We start from the raw sequence: 19,294 nt of genomic DNA on the forward strand, positions 1-19,294 counted from the left end.
CCCCCCCGTACGGAATTCCTGGATCCACCCCTGTGACGCGTTATGACATTTGTGGTTGACGTGTTATGACATTTGTGGTTAATCCCCGATTTTGACTTGTGACTTGTGGTTGACGCAATTGAGAGGGGGCGCATCCCCCTGTAGTGCCCATCTCTTTATTTGGTCAATACAACAGAAATAAAAAGAAGAAAATGGGGAGGGGGAAGGTCACTCGAGCCTTTCACTTTGTAAAGAAGCCTCCCCTTTATCCACAAAATTTCTGGATCCGCCCTGTAATGCAAGTAATGAGCTTTTCCATATGTGGTTGAAGCAATGATGGATCGAGAGGGGGCGCTTTCCCCTCTCGTGCACCCTCACTATATTAGGTTAAACCAACAAAAACAAAAATAAGAAAAGGGGAGTCTCGCCATGCAGCCTTTGATTTTGTACAGGCGCCCCCCCCCCCCCCCCCCACTTTACGGAATTCCTGGATCCACCCCTGTGACGCGTTATGACATTTGTGGTTAATCCAATATTGATATTTGTGGTTGACGCAATCGCGGATTTAGAGGGGGCGCATTCCCCTTTAGTACCCCCTCTCTTTATTTTTTCAACACAACAGAAATAAAGATAAGAAAATGGGGGTGGGGGCGAAGGTCGCGCCAGCCTTTTATTTTGTAAAGCCGCCTCCCCTTTACGGAATTCCTGGATCCGCTCCTGTAATGCAAGCAATGAGTTTGAATATTTGTGGTTGACGCATCATCGATCGAGAGGGGCGCTTCCCCCTCTGGTTCCCCCTCACTATAGTATGTTAAAACAACAGAAATAAAGATAAGAAAATGAGGGGGGGGGGGGTCACGCCAGCCTTTATTTTTTTTTAAGGCGCCCCTCCCCTTTACGGAATTCCTGGATCCATCCCTGTGACGCGTTATGACATTTGCAGTTAGTTTAAAAATTTTGACATCTGTGGTCGACGCGTTATGACATTAAATTGTGGTTAATCCCCGATTTTGACATTTGCGGTTGACGCAATCGCGGATTGAGAGGAGGCGCATCCCCCATTAGTGCCCAATCTCTTTATTTCGTCAACACAACAAAAATAAAAAGAAGAAAATAGGGGAGGGGAGAGGGTAGCGCAAGACTTTTACTTTGCAAAGACGCCTCCCCTTTACGAAATTCCTGGATCCGCCCCTGTAATGCTAGCAATGAGTTTGGTCATTTGTGCTTGACGCAATGATGGATCAAGAGGGGGCGCATCCCCAGGGCCTCTGATGCCCCTTTTCTTTTCTTTTTCTTTTTTTTTTTTGGGGGGGGGGGTTAAAACATAGATAAAAAGAAAAATATGGGGGGGGGGATGCGGTAGCCTTCAATTTTGTAAAGCCGCCTCCCCTTTACGAAATTCCTGGATCCGCCCCCGTAATGCAAGCAATGAGTTTTGATATTTGTGGTTGACGCAATGATGGGTCGAGAGGAGGCGCATCCCCCTCTGGTGCACCCTCACTGTAATATTATTAGGTTAAAACAACAGAAACAAAAATAAGAAAGGGGGGGGGGAGTGTCGCGCTAGCCTTTGATTTTGTAAAGCCGCCTCCCCTTTACGAAATTCCTGGATCCGCCCCTGTAATGCAAGCAATGAGTTTGGATATTTATGGTTGACGCAATCATGGATCGAGAGGGGGCGCTTCCCCCTCTGGTTCCCCCTCACTATAGTATGTTAAAACAACAGAAATAAAGATAAGAAAATGGAGGGGGGGGGGGGTCACGCCAGCCTTTTTTTTTTTTTAAGGCGCCCCACTCCTTTACGGAATTCCTGGATCCACCCCTGTGACGCGTTATGACATTTGCAGTTAGTTTGAAAATTTTGACATCTGTGGTCGACGCGTTATGACATTAAATTGTGGTTAATCCCCGATTTTGACATTTGCGCTTGACGCAATCGCGGATTGAGAGGGGGCGCATCCCCCTTAGTGCCCCCCTCTCTTTATTTTGTGAACACAACAGAAATAAGAATAAGAAAATGGGGGGGGGGGCGAGGGTCGCGCCAGCCTTTGATTTTGTAAAGGCGCTTCCCCTTCATGGAATTCCTCGATCCGCCCTTGTGACGCGTCATGACATTTTGCAGAAAATTTGGAAATTTTGACATTTGTCGTCGACGTGTTATGACATTAGTGGTTAATCCGATTTTGACATTTGTCGTCGACGTGTTATGACATTTGCAGTAAAAATGGAAATTTTGACATTTGTCGTCGACGTGTTATGACATTAGTGGTTGTTTTGACATTTGTCGTCGACGTGTTATGACATTAGTGGTTGTTTTGACATTTGTCGTCGACGCGTTATGATATTAGTGGTTGTTTTGACATTTGTCGTCGACGCGTTATGACATTAGTGGTTGTTTTGACATTAGTGGGCGATTTTGACATTAGTGGGCTCTACACTCCTCTTCCACAAACATGCCATGATTTAAAGCGGATATATTATTACGAAGCTCTTTACTATCAGGCAATGTGTGCAAAGGCAATTTATAGCCATTCTCAATAATATCCAAGATTTCCCTACTGGCCCCGAAGTCGGCCCACTTATTCACATTTTGTTTCAATCTCCCAACAGGGGACACATTAATCTTATTGCCACTATTTTTGGGCAGTGCCTTCAAGTCACTTGTACTATCAAATTGATCCCTTTCTATCGAATCTAACTTAGACTCTGTGTCATTCTCTTTATCTACGTGAATAAATTCTGATCCACTTATCTGGTCGGATCTATTGCCTCTTGCTAGACAGTCAGCCTTCCAGTGACCGGGTTTACCGCAGGCGAAACAAAGCCCCGGCCTCTTGCGTTCGTCTACTCCTCCGCGGCTGGTTGAAGCATGATTTTCTTGGTCTTTGGCGCCAGTGTGAATCGGCCTCCATGATGATCGGTTCATGGCGTATGGTTGGAATCGCCTTGGTTCCCACTGCTTTTTGACTTTTTTCGCTTTCCTCTCGGCTCTAGCCTCTGCTTTGAACATCCGCTTTTCATCGTCGGAATTGTCGGCTAAAGAGTTATTCTCGTACTCTGCTACCATCTTCCACCCCTGGCAAGGGTGAACTGTCGGCCATTTTGGTTAACTTTTGCCGTTTGTCTATAATGTCAATACCTTCCGCGATTTTTGCTTTCGCGTCGGCAACGGATGTTGTAATATCGTTTTCTTCTTTCAGAATCTGTTCTGTTTCCCTCAACTTCCTCTGAACTTTGATGTTGACTTTGTACTGCTTCTCGTTGCCTTTGCGTTGAAATTTGTAGTTGCCCGCATGCATTTCTTCAATTTTGGCTACTTGCGCGTCACTGAGAGCTTTCTGAGATTCGTTCAAAGATTGCTGAAAATTGCTCAGTCTGTTTGAAATCAGATTATCGAGGTCTGATAAAAGACGGTTTTGGCTCTGATTGACTTTAGAGTCAATCATGTCGGCTATCCTGGCTGCATCCATATTGAGAAACCGCGTAAAATGAAGGTAAATTGTGAGAGGCCCAAAATTCGAACGTGCTAGCAATGGAGTGCAAGGCTAGAATGCCTCTTCTTCCTCACCGCTCCCTACACAGGCATCTATCACCTTTCATATTCAAATTTCCCTCCACTCGCATGACGGATACAATGCATTCCGTCATGCGTTCCTGAAAACAATTAAGTGTTCGCACTTATGCCGTCCAAACAATATTTGCCAGCTATACTGCGTAACGCAGGCAAATACATTTCATTTCGAGCAGACGCATCATTAGCGTCAAAATCAAGCTTCAGATCTTGGGTTTCTGTGTTTAAAGAAGTAACAAAATCGGAGTCTTCACCTTCTTCTCTATCATAAGAATGTGAGAGGGAATTCAGTGCAGCTGGCTGATAATCGTTTATATCACTATCTATAACAGAAGAAGAAATAGCGTTTATGAACTCATCCATATTCAGAAGTGCACAAACACGAGTTGAATAATGAGTTGTTTACCAGAAATACATGTTCATGACTTAGATTACCGTATGTCTCTTGGAAACGAGTTACAAAAACAACATTCAGTTGGCAAGCATATGCATACCACACTGCGTTCACATGAGGTAATGACCTTGCAGTTGGTAATAACTGGAATGCACAGTGAATAATGAAACCGTGTTCTCTAGGGATGGACAAATACAAAATGTCGAGGGACAGACGGAAAATAAAGGAAAATTCCGTGTGACGTAAGAAGGAAGCGTCATGAGTGATCTGTGTCACAAACACAAGAAGACGCGGAGTAAGGAGAAATGTACAAGCTCTTATGTGGCATAAGATTGTAGTAGAAAAAGCAGGTGGATAAATTTGTCTGAACATATCAAGCACAAACGAGGACATAAAGCTTTTTTCAAGAATAAAGTTCAGAGTGAGTTTTTTTGAAGCCATGTTATGGGTGTGCGGAAAATTGCAATCAGAGAACATGTATAACAACGATAACGATATGAAGATTTGGCTACAAGAGTTTGCAGACATGTGGTTTAGCATAAAGCCGATCGAGAAGACCTGGGATGCATGCATGGACAATGATTTCTGGTTGGCATAATTGTTACGAGGTTGCAAAGTAAGAATTGACTGATACGCATTCTTAAAGAAAAGTAGATCCAAAATTATGTACAAAAACAACAATGGCTCTAGCTTTGAGCATATTAGTATACAAAAATACGCAATCAAGAAAAGGCTCAGGACAAACATAGTTTCGTAAACCGGGTTCCGCGGTTTTACGGCCACCCACCCTACCCTCCGGTCTCATTATAAATGCCAATTAAGCCATACTAATTGCTAGGAAGTTGGAGTTTTTGACTAATAGAAAAAGGGATTCGGCTGAAATGAGGCTACAAAAATGCAGACATTAGGAGAGGAGTCGAGACTCCTATATCAGAAAAGAAGTTGTGACATAGTTTATATAGGTGAAAAACCTTGTAGACATTCTGAGGCGACTGAGGTTTGATATGTGACTTTGGAAAGGCCGTAACTATACATCAACCACTGACATCAACACACTCAATACCTAGCAGGCATTCTGGGGGACTATTAAGCTTGGCTCTGTGACATTGGAAAGGCCGTAACTATACATCAACACACTCAACACACAGAAGAACAGTGTGTTAAAAGAACCAACTGTATCAGCTTGATAATGTAACGGATATAGTAATTTTATGGCACTTCGTGATAGTCAAAATGATACACGACAGTAGAGAGTTGAAAAAAAACTTCATCGTCGCACAGTATTGCTCATCAGAGGGGATGCTGTTGGAAATAATCAGTTAACGGTGTTATTACTTACAGTAAATGGATAAGGGGTTACAAAGTAAGGATGCTATAGCACAAATCGAGATCTTCGCTAACCGAAAGGTATCTATTAAAGTATTTTAGGTAAATTAGATCACAAGAGAAAAGATTCACATGAGCAAAAGGTTAATCCTCATACAGGTTCCATCTGGAGGTACCCTTTTCCTTCCAGTGTAGCAGCACATTACAGCCGACAACTGAGATTTTCGTAGAGACGTGCTTCTCTTTGCGCAGGTTGTAGGCAGCTTTAGCCAGGACGCTCCTTCTGGCTTTCAAAGCTGGGGGGAGGTCTGTGCGGACTGTGATCCTACGCGGGTTCTGGTCCGCGGTGGCGGCGTGAGATCCTTGTGGTCGTCGCTGGCGTTGACGGTCTTCGAATGCGGTCAGGATTTTGTTGCGATCTCTCATGTACACAAACTTGGCAATGATAGCGCGTGGAGCTGAGTCATGGGACGGACCTCCGCTGGCCTGGTTCGCAGCGTTGTCACGGCGTGGGAGGCGGTGGGCATTAACCAGGGCAATGTTGTCAGCGTCCCCAATCCCAAGATAGGAGAAGGTATCCCGAAGGACGTCGTCAACGTGCTCATCCTGGGTTTCAGCAACACCATAGAAGAGAAGATTTGTACGTCTACCGTGGATCTCCATGAGTGTCAGCTTTTCCTGTAGCCTGTTGATTTCCTCCGCCATCTTTTTTTCCATTTCTGGGATTTTCCTCTGCTCCAGCTCCGTAATCTTATCTGAGTTCATTGTGACAGAATCCTCAAGGTCGGAGATCTTTTTGTTGATAGAGGCCACTTCACTGGACAACGAATCGAGCTTTGCACAGACGTTATCAGAGGAAAGTTTAATGCTGCGCTGGATGTCAGCCAGTGTGAGGTCAGCGGACTCGGTGTCACTCGAGGACTCGGGCCGAGCAGAGTGGGCCATATTTGCGGTGGCGCTCAGTTCTTTCGTGGTTTGCCGAGTTTTGCGGGAAGCCATAATCACACAGTTTTGTGTCGACCAAGCAGAGTTCAAGTTGCCCGAAATACAGCTCCACGAGGGTAGAGTAAGGGCTTCCCAGAAATAATGGTGCAATTTGCAATAAATTAGGAGCACGACGAATTGTATAGTTACGAATCTTGTGAGAGGAAAAGGCTGGAAAATAGGGCGGCGGCCGACAAACCGGGAGAACTACAGCTGTACGTCCGTCTCCATCGAGAGTTGGGAATGGAATTTATACAACATGCAAACCCATGTAACTTTTGTAATGTATAGGTGATTGATAAACATTTTCTTGAAGACGTGTCCAACCTTTGGAAAAAAAAGTAGAACAAGAAAAGAAAGTATTGCAACGTAGATACTGGTATGCATTAAATTAAAAATTCAATATGCAATCATGCGATATTTCAAACAATTCCTATCACTTGATTTGAGACTTCAATTTTTGTGTACCTATATGAGCACACTCTGAAAGCTATCTTTAGTGGAGGCTAACGTTAAGTGGAAAATCCGTTCTATTCGATATCACTTACAGTTGTTTAATGTTCACAGGTTTTATCCGAAGAAAATGTGTATAGTGCAGTACTTTTAATCAATGCAAATTTATGAAACTAGGTGTAAGGATAATTGTTAAAGTTATAAAAGGCATTATGACAACATTTGCCCTTGACTTTGTGGATGTAGACATTACATTTAATGTTCTGTAGGTTGTATTAGTGTATATCTGAAAGTATTCTTGAGTTTATGGGGTAGTAATTTGAATAATTATGTATGAATTTATTCCGAATTTTCAATGACGTTTTTGAGTGTTACATATAATACATCAATGATTCTCAGAAGTAAGACCACAGACACTATTGATACCATTTAGAGATGTAAGGAGATATGGGCTTATACAGCAACATGGCAGCCTTTTGCATCTTATCATTTGCAAATGTACGCAGAAAATGTATAAAGGGATGCTGGAATATTACTACTGATAACAGAATTGTATTCCTTACCTTAAAAACATAGGTTTAGATTACTTTCTGTGGGCTTTATGTGCAGAGATGTAGTCATAAGTAGTTTGCATGGCGGCCATTTTTGATTTATGCAAATTAGGCACTGATCCACTACTCAAATTTCAGGGAACTTTGAATATGTTATTTTATTAGTTCTTCCTGGTCAAATGCAAGCTAAATCATTTCTGTTGCAATTAGCTGTGGGTCATTTCATATTTGCCTGGCCTATTTCTTTTGGGTTTTTTTTTTCTTTTCTTTTCTTCACTTACAAATAAGTTTAGAAGGAAACATAGAAGCATTAGCAAATAGTGTTTATATTTCCCATCACGATGTTTCTAACGTTGAGATTATCATGTATACCTTTTGCCTACAAGTGAATTGCCAGCACCTTTCAACATTATACAATCATGTTGAAAAGAATTCCTTTGATTGATATTTTCTCATGCTTATTTCCCAGCCCTCGTACAAAGCACTGCTTCTCTTCAAAAGACAGCATACCAATCTATTGATGCTGTGCATTGCACCCCAACCCACCTCCACATTCATTCACCTTTAGAAATTCTTCTTTGTTTATATATAGCGGAATCTTGTCTTCCCATTGCCACCCTTAACATCTCTATAGGAGCCAGAGTTTCCTTTTTTTTTCTTTGCTTTTCCTTAGTTTAAAAAAAAAGAGTATCAGGAAATATAGAACCAGTCTCATGTGCTGTTTACATTTTCCAGTATGGATGATGGTTTTAACCTTGGGATTTTCAGGATCATCTTTTCAATACTCCTACACTCCAACCCAATTCCACCTTCAGACATTCTTTGTGGTATAATAGAGCGAAGCTTCCCTTCCCATTGCCATCCTTAACATGATGTTTACATTTTTCAGCATGGATGGTGCTTTTATAACGTTGGGATTTTCAGGTACACCTTTCCAATACTCTTGTAATAATAATAATAATAATAATAATAATAATAATAATAGTAATAATAATAATAATAACAATAACGATAATAATTAACAACCATATTTGTATACCGCATATCACACAAAAAAATAGATTCATGTCTCTATGCACATTGAAGGAAGACACTAATAGAAATCGGGAAAATAGACATGAGAGAGAGAGAGAGAGAGAGAGAGGACAAAACAAGACGAAAAGTGACAGAGCTGCGACATACATTGTACAGTGTTAAGCCTTGTACACGGACATCTTAAAAAGTTTCAACAAACGTTTAAAATCATCTACTGTATCTGTTTACTTGAGATACGTGGGTAATTTGTTTCATAACTACGCTGCTGCCAGTTGAAAAGATCTTGCACCGTAGAACTGTGTTGACATTGTGGGGGTGTACAACAGAAGTTTGGACTGAGAGCAAAGATTTCTTGCTGGACGATATTTTGTTATCAGCTGTTGTAAATAAGTAGGGCCTAGTTTTTGCAAGCATATAAATACCATGATCGAGATCTTAAACTCAATCCGTTGCTTTACTGGCATCCACTGCAGTTGTCTTAAGATTGGACTGAAATGTTCAAAGAGTCGAACACGAGTAACCGATCTAGCGTTAGAGTTTTGTATTCTCTGCAACCTACGGATTTCATTGTTCGGTAAACCATACAAAATGCCGTTGCAGAAATCAAGACGAGACATTATAATAAATGTGAGCATGAACAAGTTTCTCTATCGTGCAAGAGTCTGATTGCAGTTTCACATATAACATTGCAGTGATTGTGACCCTGCATCTCAAAACCAACAAAAGGTCACCATGGTACCAAACATAGATTTTTAGTTAAAGAGTAGATTCTGAAAGAGCAGACTCTACAAGCCTTGAAATGATGTATAACTCAATTGAAATGGATTCTCCTAACCTATTTGAATATTGGAAAGAAGCACACACTCTGGAAAAGTGTACTGAGAAATGGGGCTCTGAAGTATTAGGGTTTATTTAAGCGCTTAATCTTACCATGAACGGGACAAAAATAGAATGTAAAAATCCAAGCAATAGTAATGAAAGGATATCAGATTACGCTGAAATTGATAATGTGAACACAAAATAGAAACTAAATCCAAAAACAGTCAACATGTTGTTATATACTATATGTAACATTATACACGTTATTTGTTGCATATACATGGTATTTGAAATCCATTATCATGTGTTTGAACTATACCATACAACAATCGACTTCAAATAAATGCCTATGGACACAATATTTGAAATCCAATTTAGGAATTTTCGTTGTCTTGGAGCTTCTGTCATAAGGATCTATTACAAAATCACCATGAAATTTACATTCATGCGGCCGTTCCACGGTAAAAGGGTCTATCTTGAGAAATGTTACTTCGGAGAAAAACGGGTTTAAAGTTTGGTGTATTTGTATGTCTGCCTCTTGTGTTTGTAAAAAGAATGGTTTGTGAGTGATATGTATTATGAAAATATAAAAAATGAAATATGAAAAATACACCAAACTTTAAACCCATTTTTCTCCGAAGTAACATTTCTCAAGATAGACCCTTTTACCGTGGAACGGCCGCATGACTGTCATCACAGTGCTGCAGGCACATGTCAGAGCCTCACGTTATTGCGGGCTAATATATATATATATATATATATATATATATATGTATTCATAGCAGTCAAAACCATCACGTCTTGCATTCAACCTGTCTGCATCACCCTCAACAAGATTCATGCCTTGAAAATCTATGTTTAAAAAGAAAGAAAGAAAGAAATACAAATATGAAAGAAATAACATCTGTTACATACTGAAATTTTATGACACTCAAACAACATTCCCTCTGTCTGACATTATACAGAATGGTAAGATAAGTAGGCTTTCAATTGTTCTCATCTAGCCTTTTCAACTATCACACCCTAGACATTTCAAATTCACTCGCAAACTTCTCTTCACTTGATAGCTCATCGAAAACCGCGGATAGCCTTGGCCTGCCCATTGCGACGTCATTACCAAACTGGCAAGTCAAGACTACCACAAAAGCCAACAAGAAAACCACCAGTATGGCATCCTAATTGTGAATTTTCAGAGCGCAAAAAAAAAGAAGAAGAAGCAAAACAGCTGATTATCACCCCCTCATGTGGAATCAGTCTTTCCACTATAATCTTGTGTAAATATACAAAGCATTGTTTCTCTTCAAAAGACAGCATGCCAATTCGCTGGCGCTATACAATACACTCCAAACCAACTCCACCTTGAGACATCCGTTGTGATATAGAGCGAAATCTTCCCTTCCCATTGTTAAACATAACATCTTTCATGAAGCAAGACTTCTGTTCAGTCCAGTCAAAAAAAAAATCGGATTAACCCACACCTTATTGCAACTGAAACAATTCCACTTGCATTTAACCTTCTTAAAAGTTCTCTAAGATTCGAGTGGTGGATCAGTGCCTAATTTGCATAAATTAAAAGTGGCCGCCATGCAAACTACTTATGCCTATGTCTCGGGACATAAAACCCGTAGAAAGTAAATGTTGGTGTCTTAACTTATGCATACATACATCATCTTTACCAAAAGTGTGGTAAATGAATTTGTTACCAAACATGGCAGGTGGTATATAGAACATCATATTTACTGAAAATTTGTATTATCCACCCTCCCCTCCCCCCGCCCCCCCCCCGCCCCCCCCCCCCCCCGCCCCCCCCCCCCCCATGAAAAAAAAAAAAAAAAAAAAAAAACAGATCTAGGCGTGGCCCGGCCCCTTGGGGGAGAGACCAAATTACTTGGAACCACTTTTGATTTTGTATCTTCTTTTTGAAAGCACATGGTCAGATTTTCTACAAACTCGGTAGGTGTTATCACCAGTGTCATAGAATAAACATAATTATGGACATCGTGTCTTCCTGGGTCCTGGAGGTCCCCAAAGGCTTCTAAACATGGCCCTGGCGGGTCCCGAAGTCTTCCAATTTTTGTATGTACTCCCTAAAAAATATTCTGCCAGAATGTGGCGAAGGTGAATTTTAGATATTCGGTTGAGTGCCCGGGTTGAGCGCTAGACCCCTGGGTCTTTTTGTTTTCTCAACAAGTCACTGAGTGACAAGACACCAAAATGTGACAAGAACAACATTTATACAACATGCAAACCCATGTAACTTCTGTAATGTATAGGTGATTGATAAACATTTTCTTGAAGACGTGTCCAACCTTTGGAAAAAAAAGAACAAGAAAAGAAAGTATTGCAACGTAGATACTGGTATGCATTAAATTAAAAATTCAATATGCAATCATGAGATATTTCAAACAATTCCTATCACTTGATTTGAGACTTCAATTTTTGTGTACCTATATGAGCACACTCTAAAAGCTATCTTTAGTGGAGGCTAACGTTAAGTGGAAAATCCGTTCTATTCGATATCACTTACAGTTGTTTAATGTTCACAGGTTTTATCCGAAGAAAATGTGTATAGTGCAGTACTTTTAATCCATGCAAATTTATGAAACTAGGTGTAAGGATAATTGTTAAAGTTATAAAAGGCATTATGACAACATTTGCCCTTGACTTTGTGGATGTAGACATTACATTTAATGTTCTGTAGATTGTATTAGTGTATATCTGAAAGTATTCTTGAGTTTATGGGGTAGTAATTTGAATAATTATGTATGAATTTATTCCGAATTTTCAATGACGTTTTTGAGTGTTACATATAATACATCAATGATTCTCAGAAGTAAGACCACAGACACTATTGATACCATTTAGAGATGTAAGGAGATATGGGCTTATGCAGCAACATGGCAGCCTTTTGCTCTTATTATTTGCAAATGTACGCAGAAAATGTATAAAGGGATGCTGGAATATTACTACTGATAACAGAATTGTATTCCTTACCTTAAAAACATAGGTTTAGATACCAAAATTTACTTTCTGTGGGCTTTATGTGCAGAGATGTAGTCATAAGTAGTTTGCATGGCGGCCATTTTTGATTTATGCAAATTAGGCACTGATCCACTACTCAAATTTCAGGGAACTTTGAATATGTTATTTTATTAGTTCTTCCTGGTCAAATGCAAGCTAAATCATTTCTGTTGCAATTAGCTGTGGGTCATTTCATATTTGCCTGGCCTATTTCTTTTGTTTTTTTTTTCTTTTCTTCACTTACAAATAAGTTTAGAAGGAAACATAGAAGCATTAGCAAATAGTGTTTATATTTCCCATCACGATGTTTCTAACGTTGAGATTATCATGTATACCTTTTGCCTACAAGTGAATTGCCAGCACCTTTCAACATTATACAATCATGTTGAAAAGAATTCCTTTGATTGATATTTTCTCATGCTTATTTCCCAGCCCTCGTACAAAGCACTGCTTCTCTTCAAAAGACAGCATACCAATCTATTGATGCTGTGCATTGCACCCCAACCCACCTCCACATTCATTCACCTTTAGAAATTCTTCTTTGTTTATATATAGCGGAATCTTGCCTTCCCATTGCCACCCTTAACATCTCTATAGGAGCCAGAGTTTCCTTTTTTTTTCTTTGCTTTTCCTTAGTTTAAAAAAAAGAGTATCAGGAAATATAGAACCAGTCTCATGTGCTGTTTACATTTTCCAGTATGGATGATGGTTTTAACCTTGGGATTTTCAGGATCATCTTTTCAATACTCCTACACTCCAACCCAATTCCACCTTCAGACATTCTTTGTGGTATAATAGAGCGAAGCTTCCCTTCCCATTGCCATCCTTAACATGATGTTTACATTTTTCAGCATGGATGGTGCTTTTATAACGTTGGGATTTTCAGGTACACCTTTCCAATACTCTCGTAATAATAATAATAATAATAATAATAATAATAACAATAACGATAACCCTCGTACAAAGCACTGCTTCTCTTCAAAAGACAGCATACCAATCTATTGATGCTGTGCATTGCACTCCAACCCACCTCCACATTCATTCACCTTTAGACATTCTTCTTTGTTTATATATAGCGGAATCTTGCCTTCCCATTGCCACCCTTAACATCTCTATTGGAGCCAGAGTTTCCTTTTTTTTCTTTTCTTTGCTTTTCCTTAGTTTAAAAAAAAAAAAGAGTATCAGGAAATAGATTTTCAGGATCATCTTTTCAATACTCCTACACTTCAACCCAATTCCACCTTCAGACATTCTTTGTGGTATAATAGAGCGAAGCTTCCCTTCCCATTGCCATCCTTAACATGATGTTTACATTTTTCAGCATGGATGGTGCTTTTATAACGTTGGGATTTTCAGGTACACCTTTCCAATACTCTCGTAATAATAATAATAATAATAATAATAATAATAATAATAATAATAACAATAACGATAACCCTCGTACAAAGCACTGCTTCTCTTCAAAAGACAGCATACCAATCTATTGATGCTGTGCATTGCACTCCAACCCACCTCCACATTCATTCACCTTTAGACATTCTTCTTTGTTTATATATAGCGGAATCTTGCCTTCCCATTGCCACCCTTAACATCTCTATTGGAGCCAGAGTTTCCTTTTTTTTTCTTTTCTTTGCTTTTCCTTAGTTTAAAAAAAAAAAGAGTATCAGGAAATAGATTTTCAGGATCATCTTTTCAATACTCCTACACTTCAACCCAATTCCACCTTCAGACATTCTTTGTGGTATAATAGAGCGAAGCTTCCCTTCCCATTGCCATCCTTAACATGATGTTTACATTTTTTCAGCATGGATGGTGCTTTTGACGTTGGGATTTTCAGGTACACCTTTCCAATACTCTGCAAAATTGCTTCAGACTGATTACCACCAAGCGCGGCGCCGGAACACTTTTGGTTTGGGGGGAGGGGGGGGGGGGAAATCTCGACGGGGCACATTGTGTGACGGTGTGAAATCCTCGGCAAGGGAGCGAAGCGGGGGTACCACGGTAGGGACTTTTTGTAAAACAGAGTACATAAGTCGCGTTTATAGAGCATTTAAAAGTAAATTTCTAGGAAATTAAACATAATGGAAAAATTAGTGCCAAGGACTATGATTATAAGATACGGGGGTACATTATGTGACGATGTGCGGCCGTACGGTAGCTCGTACCTTTTGTACGTAGCCCTGGGCTATATGCTATACGTTAGAACCAATCTACAATAGATGTGAACCTACCTATAGCTACACCTCCACTGTACATGCATAAAATACACATACGATCTTGATTGCTAATTCGAGCTACCCTACGGCCGCCTTCGGCTACGCCATTACCAGTCAATGTGTCCGTGTCGGAAGTTCATTTTGCCCTAAATAAAACTGACTGTTTAGACCATGTTTCAGGCAATTATTTATATGAGTGTTGTGAATGAGGTGGGTACTCACCGATGAAAACTCCTATGTATTCCTCCATTCCGCATTCCTCTAGAAAAGTGCACACCAAATCCGAGTCATTACTACACCAAAATGGGTTACTTATAATGCCAGAAATGACACCGTATCAGAGTGAAATTGTGATCTTTTGATTAGGAAATCCGTGTCATTTTGCTGGAATAGATTGCACCTACTGACCCCATTTCCGAGTCAAATGTGACAATTTCCGAGTTAATTTGACGCCACAGAAATGACTCGGAAAGTGACTCGGTGGTCGGAGTAGCTTTCACTCGGAAGGAGTTGACTCCCAGCTGGCGCCATTTCTGAGTCACATTTCACACTTTCCGAGTTATTTTTGACGCCGCAGAAATAAGAGTGTATACACTAAATTTACTCATAAGTAAATATTAGTGTATAGATATTATAATGTATATTAATTATGAATTATGATGCTCGTGCGCACAAATAATGTCATACAGTGGGGCAACATAGAGGCTGAAAGGAATTGGGCCAAAAAATTATCATTGCGGAACCCCAACAGAGGGGAACGTAACATCCGATTTACAGTCGTCACTAAACTAGCCACTCTATGTGTCCTGTTCTCAAAATATGACGTTATGAGTTCAAGCGCCATATCACCAATACCATATCTATCATGCAAACGAGATAACAACGTTTCATGTACAATCGTGTCAAATGCTGCCCTATAATCACGTAGGAGTAAGATTGCCTCTTCACCTTTATCGAGGCACTGAAAGATATAATTGACAACTCAATGCAGTTTCACAACTATGGTACTGTCTATAGGCGGATTGAGTCAGAACATACAGGTTGTTGTTCTCAAGATAATCATTCAATTAATGGACCACGATTCTTTGAATCGTCTTGACAAGGAATTTTAGATGCGTAATCGGCCTGTAATTTTTGAAATCCTCTGGATCCAACCCAGCTCCCTTGATAATAGGTGAGATATGAGCCTTCTTTAATGAATCAGCTAGGAAACGGCTACTTACCAGAACCGAATTAACTATCCTTATGATTATAGCAGCTAGCTCATCAATGCACCTCTTAAAGCAAGTCTGTTGGGATTGGATCCAATTCACACGTGGTAGATTTTGAACGGGACACAACTGTTTTCACATGCAGCGGAGATACAGCTTGAAATTCATCAAACATCAGGTTAGTTGTATGAAACATAACATCACCAACTTCAGGACAAGATGAAGGATCAAGGGATGAAACAATGCTATTCTTTTTGTCAGCAAAGAAGATACACAACCGGTCTGCCAGAGAAGGGCTATCAACATTATCATTTGGCAGTGCTTTATCGGATCTCTCCCACATATTACTGACTCCGCGAAAGAAGTCTCTTGGACGACAGCCTTCTAATTCCATCGAGGAAAAAAAACAAAAAAACTCTTCTTTGCATTAGAGGATGATGCCTCCGTTAGAAATATCTGGTGATCAATTTCCATCATGGATTTCCGCCAACGTCTCTCAAGCCTTTGAAGTTTTCTTTTTGCATCCCGGCAGTCATCAGTGAACCAAGGTGAGCAAGGTCTGGTAGTAATTGTTCTGATGGTATGAGGAGCATGATAATCAAGTAAACATCGCAGCGTTGACTCATATACTGCTCAATCAGGTCATTGCAGTCAAGTTCTGTGTAACATGTGTATAAATTGGAGCTAATGATATCCAGCTTCAAAGTGTCAGGATTGATACCCTTTACCTTCCTTAACCTGATCTTTGTCCTCACAGGATCAGGTTTGCTGACTGAGAGGTTACAGAAAACTGCTGCATGATCCGAGGGCAAGTAACTAGTGTGTGAGATCGGGGAGATGATGTCATCTGAAGCTCGAGTTATTATCAAATCCAGTGTGTGTCCTTTGATATGAGTTGCAATATTTCGAATTAATTTACTGACGTTGACAATTAAAAGTCCTATTTCCAGTCGAAACTTGGAATATATTTTAAAAAGACGCAGCTTCGGAAAAATTAGTACGTTACAGATGAATAATGGAGATGAACGGGAACTGGAATACGGGAGCAGAGATGGGGTTGGAGTTGGGGCTGGGACTTCTGCCGGGGCTGCTCTGGGACTATTCTCAGGGGCTGCTTTGGGACTGTTCTCAGGGTTGGGGGTAAAGGCTGGGGATATATAGGTCATTACACATTCATTAACACACAAACTAAAACAATTCACTTCAAGCCCACATCACTTCTCATCTTAATCTTACTCTTTATATTTCCATCCCATACCGATTACTTTTTGGGGAGGTCCTGAGATTAGCTTGAAATGATTGTCATCTTGGATAAACTCATCTCATTGGTCCTAAGTATCGTGATCCGCGTACAAGGGATGACAGATTAATACAAGAAATGTTCCAGGAATTAACCAAGTTGTTTTGGACATTTAAACCATAAGTCATTAGAGGGCTCCATTGGGATAATGGTCAAGACAGATGTGTGGCAGGTTAGGAGACATTCGATGCCATCACCACTCAAACATAAAACAAGCATTTGGCAGAAGTTCCCTCCTGGCGTTTATTTATAAATTTATCTAAATATCAACACTTTGGGCTTTTAACATTGCCGCTTGCATCCGACGGTGGCTGTTTCTGGTTAATGTTATGATCACTTCAGCCAGTCCATCCGAGCTGCCTGTTTAAGTCAAAAGGTCTTGTTTTGAGGTGTTACATGTAAAAAAAAGGGCAATAACTGTTGGGGGTCAAGAACCTGCTGGCAGAAGCTTCAGTCTTGCAAGTAACAGAATTGGGGAACTAGTCTACAAATTCAAACCCAAGAGGGGTATTTGTCTGTCGCCTTACATCTGCATTTTCTTTCAGTGCAGGGCCAGGGTTTGGATGGATGTCGCCATGTTGCACTATATAGCTCGATACGGAAAGTGCATGTACTACTTGGATAGTACACCATCCTCCCACCAGTGCAATCTCTGCTGCAGTTCTTGGAAGGTCTATTATGATCATGAATAGACCTATTCAGATGAGTCCTGTTGATGACAGCATACAAGAAGGATGACAATTGTTGTAATTGTGTTGATATTATGTATGTAAAGTCTTTGCTGTGATGAGTCTTGAGCAAAGACTAACCTACCAGCTGTAACTGGATGTAATACGAATCCACTCCACGTGCGAGACACTCACCGGAAAACCTGCTGAGACACACTCTCTAAGCCAACAATGAATCTTCATTTCTAAGCATTCCCACTCCAAATCAACGGCATATAAATGCCAAGTCAGTAATCCTCCAGATTAGTTGTGTGCTAGTCCAGGTTCACTGGTCATGATCATGCTCGAGTGAACATCAATAGAGCAAAGGAACTGGCTGCAGTAGAAGTATGGCTTCCTTCTCAAAATTCACTGCAGATCATGGAAAAGTTGATGCTCGAAATGTGTGGTTTGCAGATCAAAAATTCCCCTAAAAATGGTCCAGGTAATGCACAAGATGATAACAATTACAAACTGGCAAACAATTTATGTTGGAGTAAATGTTTGTCAAGGCAAATATAGCAGATAAGTGGAAGAGAGAAAAGGGAGTGTGGCAGCTGTCAGGCGCACACACCAACCCAACCCCACCTCCAGACATTCTTTGTAATTGGTAATAACATGTAATTCTGCCATAATCTTGCTATAATCTTGTGTAAATGTACAAGGCATTGTTTCTCTTCAAAAGACAGCATGCCAATCGGTTGGCGCTGTACAATAAACTCCAAACCACCTCCACCTTCAGACACCTGCTGTGGTATCGGGCAGGACTTCCCATTGTCACCGTTAACATCTCTCATGAAGGCTCGTCATTCCGAAACACACGAATTTGTTATACCTAATTTTTTTTTCCAAACTTTTTAGCCCTCCATGAAGTATTTTATTGTCTCAATGTGAACATAGTACAACTCATAATCTTCAACCTTAATTTCGTCTTTTCTTGCATTTCTCTCTTTATCATTAACACAAACAAAATAATGTTGGAGTGACTTTAAATTGAACTTAAGAGTACCCGACACAGAATGAATATATCTCTCATCTGCATAATATTCATAAATCTTTCTTCATGAACTTAAACCAAGGAAAGTTATTTTTTAACTTTTGTCAAATAATTTTTGCTTAATCAGAATCACAACAAAGTTTAAAGCGTCGTTTCTCTTTTCTTTAAAACCATAAATAATATCTTCCAGACTAAACTGTATCTAGTTTGCTCTAAAACCGTAATTTATCCGTTTTTCTGTTTCATTCCAGATCGATTTACCTAGATGTTCGTTGATCAGGAAATGAAACAGGATTCGTTACTAATCCGAATATTTGTGACGTTATTAAAAAGGCTCGTTAATACACAAATGTAACAAGGTTCCTTATTCCGAAGGTTCGCTAATCCGATAATGAAATAAGGCTGGATAATCCGAAAACGAAAAAACAATGTTCGTATTAACGAAGTTTCGGAATTACGAACCTTATAATTTTTTTTTTTTCGGATTCTGCACTTTCCAGATAATCATGAACTTTTCAGATAATCTCTTTTGATATGTGGTGACTTGAATGTTCATCTGGACAATTTGGCTTCTTCCAACGCTAAGAAATTCAATGAATTGCTCTCTAGCCATGGTCTCATCCAGGTTATAGATGTCCATACCCATGAGAAGGGACATATTCTCGATGTATTACTGTTTCGCTCGTCCGAGTGTGAATTTCATTCCAATGTTCAAGTCATACCTGGCATA

The 19,294-nt window shown here is 40.0% G+C and overlaps 1 pseudogene; it reads right to left on the reverse strand.

Annotated features, from left to right (window-relative positions):
* Window positions 1-2,401: 2,401 nt before the first annotated feature.
* On the reverse strand, window positions 2,402-3,622 carry LOC140236495 (uncharacterized; annotated as a pseudogene).
* Window positions 3,623-19,294: the final 15,672 nt, after the last annotated feature.

The sequence above is a fragment of the Diadema setosum genome, chromosome 1 (assembly GCF_964275005.1).
Source record: "Diadema setosum chromosome 1, eeDiaSeto1, whole genome shotgun sequence".
Classification (NCBI taxonomy): Eukaryota; Metazoa; Echinodermata; class Echinoidea; order Diadematoida; family Diadematidae; genus Diadema; species Diadema setosum.